Consider the following 13,638-nt stretch of genomic DNA (forward strand, 5'->3'; position numbering starts at 1 on the left):
CGCAAGTTTGAGACCATCCTCAGCAACTTAGTAAGACCCTGTCTCAAAATAAAAAAAATTAGAAAAAAGGGCTGGGGATGTGGCTCAGTGGTTAAGCGCCCCTGGTGTCAATCCTTGGTACCAAAACCAAACACACAAACAAAAACAACCACCACCACAACAAAACCAACCAAACAAAGAGCAGGGCAGGGGGCCTGAGGCTGGAGGCTTCTCCACTAACTGGCTGCAAGATCCTTGCCATCTCTGGATCTGTGACCTCCTCTGTAAAATGGGTGCTAAGGTCCCTTCAGCACTGGTACTCTGTTGTTCCTGGAGATTACAGGCAACTGAGGTCCGGGAGGTGCTCCCTTTTGGGTGTGGGTGGGGTGGGGGAGCTGCAGGCTGCACTGGGCAGTGCAGGGCCTGAGGACGGGCACCCCCTTGCCCCACTTCACACTCCATCTCCTTGGAGAGAGCCCCGCCCGTCCTCACATAGTCACCATAACACTGACACCTTTTCCACAGCCACAGCTGGCACCTGAAGGAGCTCTGGGAGTGAGCGGAGAAATGGCCCCAGGGTCTGTCAGGGTGGATGTGACAGGAATCCTGTGCGGAGCCGAGAAATGGGGTGTTGGGGTATGCATGCAGGGAGCAGATGGCATCCCTCCCCACCCCAACTCCAGCTTCATACCCACTTCCTGCTGTTAGGGAGGGGGCCTGCTCCTCCCCGTCCGCCACTCAGTTCTAGTCTTGAACTCCGACTGTTGGCACTGCCAGCCCCGCTGACACTACCCAGCACTATCTCTCCCCCTTGTGGTGCCCTTCCGCAGAGAGGCTCCCCCTCCTACCAGGCCCTGTGCCCATCTCATTCTTGCTAGGAATCCCCCAGATGCCCCATCAGTTCAGTCAGAATTCAGCTCTGACCTCGACTCCCTGGTGTCCCACCCATGGAGCTGTTTGTCTCCATTAGAGGGCTGTGCGCTCCTCAAGGAGAGAGACCGTGTCACGTTCATCTTGGTATCACTGAGCCTGGCCCATAATAGGTGTCACTGTGTGTCACATTTAACTGATGGAGAACAACTGTGCTTACATGTCTCCAGGAGCCAGTGACACACACGCGCACACTCATATAACAGAGGTCAATACATATCTGAGCAGGCTGATAGGACTTCAGCGCTCTTTGGGCAATCCCAGGGCAAACTGGCCCATGCTGGTGCACACATACGTGCCCAGGTCTCTAAGGCTGGCAGCTGTCTGGTCATGAGGAAATCTCGAAAGTGTGTTCCTGGATGTTTTGCCCTCAGAATAGGGAGCCTTTGGGGCAGTATGGAACCTTCCAGGGTTTGGAATGTAATGGACAGGGGTTGGTAATACTGACTTCATGTCTTAACAGCTCTGTGAACTTGGACAGGTTATTCTCCCTCTTGGAGTCTCAGTTTGCTCACCTGCAAAGCGGAGCTGACACCATGCGCTCCACAGAGCCAATCAGCAGAGTGTCCTGCAGCGCCTCTCAAGCTGCCAGGAAGCCTCAGGCCACAGTGGGAAGAGACAGAGACCTGCTGGGGCACCGGACTGCTTCCCCACCTCTGCAAGAACATCCCCACTAGTATCTGCTTCATCTATTGGACTTTCCCAGGAGGTTCCCTTGTAGAAAACCTCCTCTGGAGAGTTTGAAAATCACCCCCTTGGCACTGGGGAGCCACGAGCTGGCGTCTGGCACAGAGAAGGTGCTCAATCATCGTTGGCTCCCACCCTTTGTCGGCTTGCCAGGCCTGGGAACTCAGGGAGGGGCAGGGGCTGGCCTGGGCGGAGTCTGGGCTGAAGGCACTTATCCTGAATGTGCCAGAGCAAGGCAGAGGCGGATGTCACCATGATCACCCCCACCCTGCAGAATGACCTGTTGTCTGGATTACCATAGGTAATTACTGTAGATCATGGATAGTCCAATCCCACTGTCCACCTTAAACTTCAACTTTATCCAGACTTTTATCAGCCATCTCCCCAGCCCAAGACCCTGAGTCCCCTCTGGAAACAGACCTGCAGCCTTAGAGGAGATATGTAGGGGATCTAGGAGGACCTGGGGTTGCCTATGGGGAGCACCAGACACCTGTCAGCCTCATCAGATAAATATTGAGCTCCACTCTGTGCCAAGGTCTTGAGTAAATGAACACACATGCACACGTGGGCGCGCGCGTGCACACACACACACACACACACACACTCAGAACTGGGCTAAAGATTGGAGCTTATTGCCTCCCTGAAGGTGAGATGGTTGGCACCTAGTGTTGCCCTGCATGCCTTTCCATTCCAGCTTCTTAACCATGGTGAGGCATCGTGTGACGCACAGGGGAGACCATATTAAAGACACAGCCTTGCTGGGCACGGTGGCACATGCCTGTAATCCTAGCAGCTTGGGAGGCTGAGGCAGGAGGATCACAAGTTCAAAGTCAACCTCAGCAAGGGTGAGGCACTATGCGACTCAGTGAGACCCTGTCTCTAATTAACATACAAAAAAGGGCTGGGGATGTGGCTCAGTGGTTGAGTGCCCCTGAGTTCAATCCCCTTTAAACCCCACACCCTTAAAAAAAAAAAAAAGAAAAGAAACAGCCTTCATGGAACTCCCCTGACCAACCGAGAGCACCCATAAGGGCTCCCAGGTCCATAGGCCAGTCATGTCCCCACATCATCTGTCCTATGACACATTCTAGAATACCTAGGATGGAGGAGGCCTTTTTGTCAAGAGCAAGGCTGGGGTGGAGCTATGCCAGGCCCGGAGCTGGCCTTGCCAGCTCTGAGTCAGTGGACTCTTGCCCAGGCCAGCTGCCCTGGTGCAGGGGTGCAGGCACAGGCTGGCACAGGCGGGCACAGGCTGTCACTTGAGGGCTGGTCCTATGAGGGACCAGTGTATGGGGAATGGGCCACTTGGGGGTTCAAGGGCACCAGGGGAAGCTGGCTGCAGTTCTGAGCCCAGGAAACAAAGGGCTTGGGGACAGCTGGGGGACAGAAGGCTGTGAGATGGTCTCTAGGACACAACAGGGTTTCCTGGGCTAAGGACCCCTGCATGGAGCTTGCAAAAATGACAGATAATTCCCCCAAATGCTGCACTGGGATGCTCCCCTCTTTGGCCCTCGATCTATCTCTTCTTGCCCTGGATAATGGGGACCGGTGCATTAAGAACTACGGCAACTTTTAGATGGTGGGATAGGAAAAGAGAAGTTAGAGCCCAGTTGAGGGGACAGACTGATTACTGTCAGCCTTCAAACTACTGTAGGCACCCCTGGGATCCCTCCCCAGCCTCCACCGTGTTGCACACCACAGGGCAGGTGAGTCAGTGTTCTAGTGCTTACTAGTCAGCATAATCCCAGTGTAGCTAACTAGTGTAACTGGGTTATCACCTTCATTCCTTAACCTCTCTAAGCCTTAGTCTTCCATCTGCAAAATGGGGAGGAGAGCGAAGTCTCCAGCACAGGGACTATGAAGCGCTCAGAGCCACACCGGGGGCCATCGCCAGCTCTCAGGAAAGATCAGGCATTCTGTGAACCCTCCAGAACTCATGTCTGCAGTCAGACTCAAACCACCACCACCTCCAGGCTGTCCTCCATGTGTGAGGACACTGACAAGCCCACCCTCTCCCTGGTAGGAGCCTTCCTCCTCTTAATCCCATAGGTATAGGGACCCAGGGAGCACCAGCAGCCACCTCAGATTAGGGCACAAGGATGCTCCATGGCTGAGATACCCTGGCACTATGTGCAGAGGAGGAACATGGCGGGGGCACCATGGAGCCCTTCAGAGCGGATCCTCCTTCTCAAGGACCCCAGTTCTTGCTTTAGGGGCCTGAAGGTCAGAGATCACCACCATGTCCCCTGCCTAGGATGGGAGTTGCCACCTGGGACAGAACCATCCTCTTCCAGGAATGTCTCCATCACTTACACGCCCCTCTGGAAGGACATGGCTCTGTGGGAGTCTGGTGGGTGCTGTCGGGGCGCTTGGCCTGCCAGGTCAGGGAAGGGCATGGTCAAGAGGTCTCTGTGGTGGCCTGAGCTGGTCTCCTGGGCTGGAGAGGTTCTCAGAGCAGATATGGGTGGGACAGGGACTGCCTCGACATCAAGTGGGGGCTGGAGGGACAGCGTGCTCACCACCCCCCGACCCCCGCTGGCCCTTAGTTTTGTGTTCGTAGGAGGTTCCCTGAGGTGCTGATGTGCCTTTTGGGGACACTGTGACTCCCAGGCACACGGATTTGTCTGAAATTTCAGCATTGGGCATGGGGCAGTCTGGTGCCCGGTCTGCGGCCTATGGTTTGGGTTCTCCTGTGCCCGTCTCTCCAGTGGACGGGGAGGGGGGGAACAATCCAGGAGGAAGCTCGGGAGTAGGAGGAGCAAGCCACCCCGAGACCTGCTGTCTCCTACCTGCCTGCCTGGCTCTAGTGAGTCAGGGCTCTGATACGAGGAGTTCCCCCTTCTTTATGGGGGCAGGGGTTGGCAATCGAGGCCTCACACGTGCTAGCCAAGGGCTCTACCACTGAGCTACACCCTGGCCCCAGAAGGATCCCTCTCTAAGGTTCTAGGAGTAAGAACAATAATTTCAATTTGTTTCTAAAAAGAAACAAATCAGTGGGGAAAAGTCCCTCCTGCATTCATGGAACAATTTCTGCATATCCCCCCTCTCTGCTGAGAGGAGACCCCCCATTTCCCAGCCAGTTTCCCATAGGCTGGTTCACAGCAGAAGCTTGGGGTGCACAGGGCAGGAAGGCTGCCCCCCTCCCACTGGATGCAAGGTAGGGAAACCTTGTGGTCCTTGAGGTTGGCGGAGACTGAGAGGGCATGGGCTCCAAGACTGAGAGGACATGGGCTCCAGCTGACGGAGAGCAGCAGGTCTCACCTGGAGGGTGCACTGTGTGAGGGGTGGGGTTGGCACGCACCTCTAAGTGAGGGACTAAGTGGCTCCTTAGAGGAGGACCTTGAGGTGCATTTGGGTGTGTGCTAGGGTGGAAAGGGCTCAGGTCTGCAGTGAGGACATTACACACCCTTGCTTTTGTTTGCCACCTCTTTGGTAAACAAAGAAACAAGGGCTAATTTTTTAGCAAGGACTAATCCCAACAAAGAACGGACCTCTTCACTCCAGGGTGCTAACATCAGCGCAGGGGTCCACGTGTCCCAAGAATGGTCCAGGTTAGTAATATCCCCTGGGGGGCTTGGATTAGGGGTCGCAGTCCTCTTACAGGCTGGGAAATGGCCAGTGTGAAGGAGAAAAAAAAATTTGGTCTGTCTTATGGATTCCTGAATCATAACTGCCATTTACCATTTGAGACTGGAAGAAATTTACTGGGTCACTTCACCCCTCACCGCCTCTAGGCAAGACTGTCTTTAACTTTGGACCACGCCCCAGTTCTTCAGGCCATCTTTAGAGCCATCTGAAACGAGACTGCCCAGTGAGTGGCCCATCTTCCTACTTAGGCAGTATCTCCTGCAGTCTAACTTATATCCCTCCTGCCTTATTCTTTGCTCTGGCTCTTTCTTGTGTATTGATCAACTATCTCTTTTCCCCCTACCCACTGGCTGTGTCTTAGGAATTCCTCCCCAGACACCCACATCCAGGTTGAAGACTGTCTTTGGAATACACTTTCTTATCAATATTTGGCTTGAAAAGGTTGCTAGTGGTTTGTATCCTCCAAACCACCCTGAAATGTATTGCTGATGGGGTCAGAGCAGAGAGGATACCTTGGGGTACTCATTTCTGCATACTCGCCCCTGCAGAGTAAGCTTGGTCAGCCAAAGGCAGTGTGTGCAACCGTCCCATTGAACACAGTTGCATGGAGCCCATTCCACACTTGTTCCCATTTGAACAACTGCTGGCGGAGGAGATTCCGGAGGGGGGTTGCATAAGGAGAGGAAGTCGGGAGGGGAGCCTTGTAGGGAGGCTGAGGGCTGGGTGCAGGTGCTACAAGGGGGGAGCTGCCCAGTGGGGAGGTGGGGAGCAGAGGAAGGAAGGAGAGTAAGAGAGAGCACCCGGAAGAGTAGGCTCCTCGGTGCCCAGCCCCTTCTCATCAGGACGCACCACTGTGACCCTGGAAGCTCGTGAAGAGCAGGAGAAGAACAGCAGTTTCTATATGAGGCAGGCGACTTGGGTGACTTTGATACCATCAGTTCAGGGGCCCCTGTCTGTCTCACCTCCTGCCTCCACCACTGGCTAAGGACTTCCTCAGGATCTCAGGCAGGACTTTGACCTTGTGGCGGAAGACTTGTAAGTGGTTCCTGCTGAGCCTGGCTAGAAAGGGGTTAAGTGGTGGGCACCCTGGGGAGGGGCTTGGACATAATGCCTCTGAGGGCAAAACTCACTCTGCCAAGGCCAGGAGAGAGGGCACCTGTTCTGACTTCCGGGCCTTTGCCCCACCCCACCCCCATGGAGCCATGGCCATCTCAGCCTCTCTTACAGGTGGCCCACTCTTTGCTGCCCTTGATCTCTAGCAGCTTGTCCAGTGTCTGTCTCTGAGTTAGGCTGGGGATAAGTTGGCAGACAGACTCAGGGGCTGCCTGGACTGAGGGGCTTTCTGGCCAGAGGCTTGGCAGAGGAGGCGGAAGCTGCCATCTGCAACTGCGCTCAGGTGCTCAGGGATGGACCAGGCTACTTGCTCTGTTCTCCCTCCTGGGCAGAGGGAAAAGATGTCCCAGCCCATCTGTGTCCAGGGCTGGGGCCATGATAGGCACAACCCACTCTGTGCTGACCACACTGGATTCCCAAACCTCTAGACAACCTTGACTGAGAGCTTCTCCCCCAGGGACACGGGCTCGGCTCCCCTGGTCCAGTGATCTGATGCCCCCTCTGACTGGGCAGCTCCTTCCCCAGGCACTGCCTCATGATCCCCCCGGCTTCCCAGAGCACAAAGTCCCTCTTGGAGAAGAGGACAAGACTCAGTTCGGGACACTTACTGGTCGGAGCTGCTTCCCCACCTCCGGCCCATTATATAAGCCCGAGGTGCAGGACGGAGGGATCCCCCTGTTTTCAGAATCCCCTGGAAAGGAAAACTTCCAGCAAGTCTTTCGTTCCTACCAGCCAGAATGAGGGGGAGGGATCTGAGGAGAAGACAAGGTTGAGCAGGGGGAGGGGAAGGAAAGGAATTTCAGTCCCCATCATCCCAGTTGCTCACCCTTGGGGTGTAACTTGCCTGGGTTTCTCCTCCCTGAGTCCCCACTCGTGGACAGGCCTTTTCCCAAACTTGTGCTCTCCTCTGTCTCCGGTCTCTTCCCCAGCTTCCCCCCTGTCCAACTGAAGCAGGACTTTGCAAAGAGGTCACCCTGTAAAGGCGGCCCCCCAGGTGACCGGGAATCTGGGAACCCAGGCTCAGTTCCACCCAGGTGCTTCTAAGGGCAGGCCAGAGCCTGGAGCCTGGCCTCAGGACCTGTACAACACCAGATCAGGGGGCCCAGGGCAGGCCCAAGAGCCACTGCCCTGTCAGCTGGATTTGTGACTGCCAGCAGGCCAGCTCAAATTCCTGGACTTGCTCCTGGGGTCCGGCTTCCTGGGCGGGCTTGGCCTGCCAGGCCCCTGAAGGATGCCACCCACGTAGACAGGGCGGAGGAGAACCTCTGTCCATTGGCCACTGTGGAGCTGGGCTGAGAAGTCAAGACTGGCCCGGCCGGCCGGGTGTCCCTGTCCCCTTTCAAGTTACAAGGGGCATATTCACAAGGGTTGAGCATGGTGCCCCTGCTGTAGCAGGGTCCGAGGAAGCCCCTGGACTGGGGCAGACAAAAGCTGGGGGCACCTACCTGGGGTGAAGCACGGGTGTTGGCTGGAGCCGGCGGACGCTGCCCGGGTCGGTGAGCCGGCCGGCTCCCCTCGGCCCCTGCCGGCCTCGGCCGCTTGCTGTCCTGCTGCTGCGGCGGCCGCGGCGGTGGCGGCGGTGGCGGGTGAGGGCGCGTGTGTGTGTGCGCGCCCGCCGGAGCCACTGCAGCATCTCTGCATCAAGATGTGCTCCTCCCTCCCCCAGGCTCCGCTCACTGGCTGGCTCCGGTCCTCAGCCAACGCTCGGGGCCCTGGAGATGGCTTCCTCGGCCCCCCTCCCGCCCCCTTCCGTCCCCACCCTCCTGGCTTTACCTCATTTGCTGTCATTTAAGGACCAGGGAGCCAGCCGATCGCCCGTCTTCCATAATGCATGGGCAGCTCCTCGCGGGCCGGTGCTGTCTGGCTTGCCTGCCCCTCTCTCCCCACCCCGAGCTTAAGGGGCCGGAGAGGGGTGAGGCCAGGAGGGACAAAGAAAGTGGCTCTTGCTCCTCAAACCCTGGACACCCATGGAGCCCAAACTTCTGGTTTCCTCCAGAAATTTCCTATTAGAGGAAAAGATCCAAATCAGAAATGCCCAGTCTGCTGTGTGTGGCACCAGTGAGATGGAGAGGGTCCGGCTTGGGTGCCCACCCACATGGCCTTCATCTTCCCTGCATCCCTTGCTCCAAAGTAGCACAGGCTCCTTCTTATAAAAATATCCCAACCTTAAATTTAAAAATAGATAGTGCAAGTCCCTTAACCACCACCCTCAAAAAATTTGAGAACCTGCCTCAAATTTTCATGTGTAGGATGATCTGGATCATTAGAACTATTTTATGAAGATGAGGATCACACCCTAGATCATGATTTGCAAAATATTTTTTTAACTACATAGTTGATCCTGGACACCTTTGCCCGTTGGTACATATGGATCCAAGCCCATTGTTACTTAACCAGCCGTGTGATGTCACGAAAAACTCACTGGATTTGGTGTGTGGATGTCTCAAGGGTACTCTGGACTCTGCTACTGATTGGCTGTGTGTGTTTGGCTAAGTGCCTTGCCTTCTCTGAGCCTCACTGGCCACCGGAAGGGGTTAAAGACGGCTAAGGTCCCTGCCAGCTCTGAGATTCTGGGTGCTCACCCTGGTCAGTGATGCATCTCTTCTGCCCAGATCCTGTCATGTGGGGATGTGCCTGGAAGGCTGGGGCCTGGAGGCAGAGGGACCAGCCATCTGCAGCACCAGTCAGTCCCTGTCAGGCTGTCACTGTTGTCCCACACCCCTCTGGTCTGCCTGCTGTCCAGTTCGCACAGGCAAGACTGATGAGGGGTCCAGATGCTGCAACAGCTGGCAGGGCTGGCAGGCCGTGGAGTTTTAAATGCCATACCTGTCAAGTGTGGAGCATGACTCTGTGTCTTCTTGAGTGACCGGGACCTGGGGGCCTGTGCAGGAGTGAGAGGGCTTGGAAAGGAGAAGGAGCGGGGAGGCTCTGCTGTCCAGCCTTCATGGCCCAAATGCCTGCTCAGTTCCCACGGGCGCCCCTCCCTTCCTTAAGCTCCCCTCCTAGGGCTCCTGCCACTCCATTCTTGTCCTGATGCGGAGATTTCTGGTTTGCTAACGATGTTTCTTGGATAACTTGCTGCATAAAGACGGGCACGTCCATCCCCTTCCGGGATGCCCTTCCCCTTCCTGCCCCTGCCCACATGGTCTTGTCTGTCTGTCTCTCTGGGGACCGTCAAGCTTGACCTAAGCTCCTGCGGTGAGCCTTGCCCCTGGTGTCTCCCAGGTCAGCCCAGCTCTGCAGAGGCTCTGAGAGGTGTCTATCTCCCAGGGGAAAGAGTAGGAGCAGGTCCCTGCCCAGGCAGGGGATGATGTCGCTGCTGTGGGGTGGATGGGCTGGGAGATTGGCTGGCCCTGGAGCCAAGGGTCAGGAAATGCTTGCGAGGATCACTGTAGACAGAGACAGCTGTCTCTGTGACTATTTTAGGACAGCTGCTGCCCTTGTGCTGGNGGGGGGGGGGGCTGGGTTCCTGGGGAGGACTATTAGCACAGGTAGCTCTGATCTCAAAGGCTCTCTCAGATCCCCATGCAACTAGCCTGCCCCACCCCAGGTGGATTCTGAGGGGCACAATGAGTGAGAACAAGAATATTTACCCAACTAGACCTGGAGTTGAAAAGATAGTTCCCCAATTTTGTCTTCCCGTGTGTGTGGAGTTCTCATCTGAACCTGGTCCAGATGAACTTGGGGGGTTCTGGGGACTTTCAGGGCCAGCCTCTGAGATGCTCCTGTTCTCAGATCGTGGGGTAGATGCTTAGAGGTCCAGGCTGGGTTATGCTTGTGGGGGTCATTATTTTGATAATAACAGAAGATCTGTTTTGAACATCTCCAAAAATTGAGGAGCCAAGCTAAGTTTTTACCTAAACCATTCATTCACCCAAGAGGTATGTGTGGTTATTATTATTATCCTCATTCTACAGAGGAGGTTCTGTGTCAGTCAGGAAATTGCTTGAAGTAAACACTGAACCTTTAAATGCCATACCTGTCAAGTATGGAGCAGCAGTGCCCAGAGGTCAACTCCAGCCTCCTGTCTTAACTCTGTGCTGTGGGTGCCAAATGCCCACTACCACTCTTCTTGGAGGGTGGGACAGAGAATAGAAAATGATCTGGTTTTCTCTTCTTTTTGGTGGCTACCAGAGCCTGGAATCCTCAGTGTGACTAACCATCAGGGGCAACTCCACTTTATCCAGAGCTGGGACACCCGATCTCCATGTTGAGTCCCCAGGGACCCCCAAACAGGGCAAAGAAAGACCAGCCGAAGGTGATCAGGTGGCTAATAAAATGGACCACTATTTTGCCTGTAAACATGTTGTTTCCCCTGGGGAAGATCAGAAGGCATTTTGAGGACCCCCCCGACCCTTCCCGGACCATCTGCTTCTCCCTGTGGCAGCTCCACCAGATCAATAACGACAGAGTCTAGAGGACTCTCAGTCCCAGGGAACAAGTGGTGTGGGGAGGACATCCCGCCTTCATCCCCCGGTGCTGGTGGCTTTGTGATCTCCTTCCACACTTGTCCTCATCTGCACTTCTCTTTTTCTGACTCTCCAGCCACCAGCATTGTCATCTCTGGTTTTGGACTCCACGCCCTTCGGAGTTCCCCCGAAGACCAGGTGTCTATGGAGCAATAATCTCTGCCTCAAATGGGAGGGGAGTCAGAAGCCAGAGGACGTGGTCTGTCCTCACAGTGCCTGTAAACATGTCCAAGCAGTCTCACGGTGGTAAGGGAAAGTCGGCCTGCAATTCAGGGACAAATGAGGTGGCAGTTAGGCAACGCTCTGAAGACGGACCAACTTGGCACCCAGTCCTGCTATTGAGGAGCTCTGTGGCCATAGACAAATGGCCTCCCTCCTCATTAAGAAAATGGGGATGAAGACACACACCTCACTGAGCTTTGAATTACATGTGAAGAATCCAGCATGATAAGTGCTCTATAAATGTTGGTGCCTCCCTCTTGGCCTTTTGGGATTGGCACCCCCATCTGTAGAATCAGGGTGTGCTCCCGTGAGCCTGAGCCCTTTCTGCTCTTCCTCTGGCTGATGCAATGTTTGGAGGACAGACTGCACCACTCTGTTGCTTCTACCTGAATGACAAGGGGCAGGTCATTAATGACTCACTCTCTCTCTTTTTAAAAAAAAATTTTTTTTTAGTTGTAGATGAACACAAGACCTTTATTTTATGTTTATATTTGTTTATTTATTTATTTATTTATTTATTTTTATGTAGTGCTGGAAATCGAACCCAGTGCCTCATGCATGGGCAAGTGCTCTACCCTGGCCCCACTGATGACTCTTGATTGCTCTGAGAATCCATTTCTTCATCAGTAAAATGGGAATAATCCTATTGCTACTTGGGATGGTAGTGAGATATGTGGGTTAAACATATGATGTTTATTTTATTTTAAAAAAAATTTATTTTTGGTTTGAGAATTGAACCCAGGAGCACTTAACCACTAAGCCACATCCCCAGCCCCTTTTCATATTTTGTTTAGAGACAAGGGTCTCGTGGAGTTATTTAAGGATTCCCTAAATTGCTGAGGCTGGCTTTGAACTCGTGATCTTCCTGCCTCAGCCTCCAGAGCTGCTGGGGTTACAGGAGTGCATTACTGTGCCCAGCTAAAACACACGATTTTTAAAAGTACTTTGTGAATTGTCACCTTGCTAGCTGTCATACAGAACATCCATTATCATTCCCATAATCATGCAACCCTGGAGGCCCGGTAAGCTCAGCGAAGCCCATATTTTTCTAGTGCCCCTCCTCCTGCTTGGCACAGCCCCTGGCACATGGAAGAGACTCAGTAGATCTTTGTTAACTAGGTGAATGAGTGGAGGTGAGTGAGTATGGTGACGGTTTAGAGGGTGGGGAGGGAGGGGGCTAGCTGGCGTGGGAGGTGTTCAGTGGAGGCGGGGTGAGGCGCATCTGGAATTGGCCAAAGAGAAGGAGGGGTGTGGAGCATGTACTCCTGGCCTGAGGGCATAGGCAGTGACAGAAGCCAGGACTTGGGGCCTGAGAAGAGCATGATTTATGCAGGGTCCAGAGGAGCCAGGCTGACCCATGCAGGGCCCCGGAAGTGATAGTGCAATATCCCATCCGCAGTTGCCCTCCTCATTTCACTTGAGGGCCTGGAGGGGTCTGTGGCTTGGAGGGGACTAATTGTTCTCTTTGCCATTTCAACCCAGGGCTCTTGGAGCTTCTTTTCAGGCTTATAATAGACAATGCTAATGCCATTATTAATATTTAATAGTAATGATGCTAATAATGCCCATTTATGTGGTCTCTCCACAGAGCTCAAAGAACCCTGAGTTCTTTTTTAATGAAACAATTTGGCTAGTGTAGGTGGTGGAAGGGTGGGAGGGTAGGGCAGTGGGGAGAAATGGAGGTGCAGGGAACTCGAAGCCCAACAAGTAAAAAGACTGCGCCAGGTCTCGGAGCAGGGGAGGTGCACACAGAACTAGGATGGGGTGCTTGGATTCTCTGTCTGAGCTCTGCCCTTGACTCCCCCAGGAGATCCTTGGTAGGGGCACTTTTTGGAGCACAAGGAAGAGTCTTGGGAGGCAGCTGGGGCCTGAGAGTAGGCAGGGCTACAGGGCAGATGGCCTCTGAGTGCTCTTGCCTAAGCCTGACCAGGGTGGCTGACGGGCAGCCATGAAAGGGCAGAGGGGGACACTGGAGTCCTTGCCTAGATTCTGCAGGCCCCCAGAGCCTCAGGTTAGAACCGTGTTTTCCAGGATCCCTGGATACCTGCTACAATCTCTTGGAAGCAGTTTTAATCAAGGCACATCAATGCGGGGTCTCAGACAGCTCCACTGACATCAGAACAATAATGTTCTCAGAAGGAGGCAAAGCAGGGTAGCTGGGCCGCCGTGAAGGCAGACAGACTTCGATTCTGCTTCTACCCACTCTGCTCATTAGCAATATGGCCTTAGGCTTCTTAGCCTCAATTTCTTCACTTGTAAAATGGAGACCCAACTCAAATTCCATGGATCTGATGAGGCCATGCTCACCTTTTGGACGGTGGTGGAGGGCAGTGGAAATCTCTGGGTTCTGGCCTCAGTGGAGATAGTGTCCTGTATGAGTGATGCTAGTGGTGGCATCCTTATCACACCTAGGGAGGTCCCATGTCTCTGCTGGCTGGCCTCCCTCAGCTCCTGCCCATTTCTGACCCGACTTCTTTGCATTGATTCTGTGATCCCAGCTCAATCCAGTCCTATTCTGGAAAGTGCCGGACTCTCTCATTTCACTCTCTTGTTCTGTTCCTTGATGGAACAGTGGTCTTCTTCTTGTCCACCTGGCGAAATCCCCCCCACTCTCAAGAATTAGGCCAGCAGTCATCCCCTCCAGACCTGA

At 54.2% G+C, this 13,638-nt stretch overlaps 1 protein-coding gene across 1 annotated transcript in view; it reads right to left on the bottom strand.

The window, feature by feature from the left end:
* Cntn2 (contactin 2) overlaps window positions 1–7,985 on the bottom strand; it is a 32,324-nt gene extending 24,339 nt beyond the window's left edge. The window contains exon 1 of the mRNA XM_015483347.2: window positions 7,743–7,985. The gene's annotated coding sequence lies outside the window, so the exon portion shown is untranslated. The remainder of the gene's footprint in view (window positions 1–7,742) is intronic.
* Between the last annotated feature and the right edge of the window lie 5,653 nt (window positions 7,986–13,638).

Source organism: Marmota marmota, unplaced genomic scaffold (genome assembly GCF_001458135.2).
Source record: "Marmota marmota marmota unplaced genomic scaffold, marMar, whole genome shotgun sequence".
NCBI classification, from domain to species: domain Eukaryota; kingdom Metazoa; phylum Chordata; class Mammalia; order Rodentia; family Sciuridae; genus Marmota; species Marmota marmota.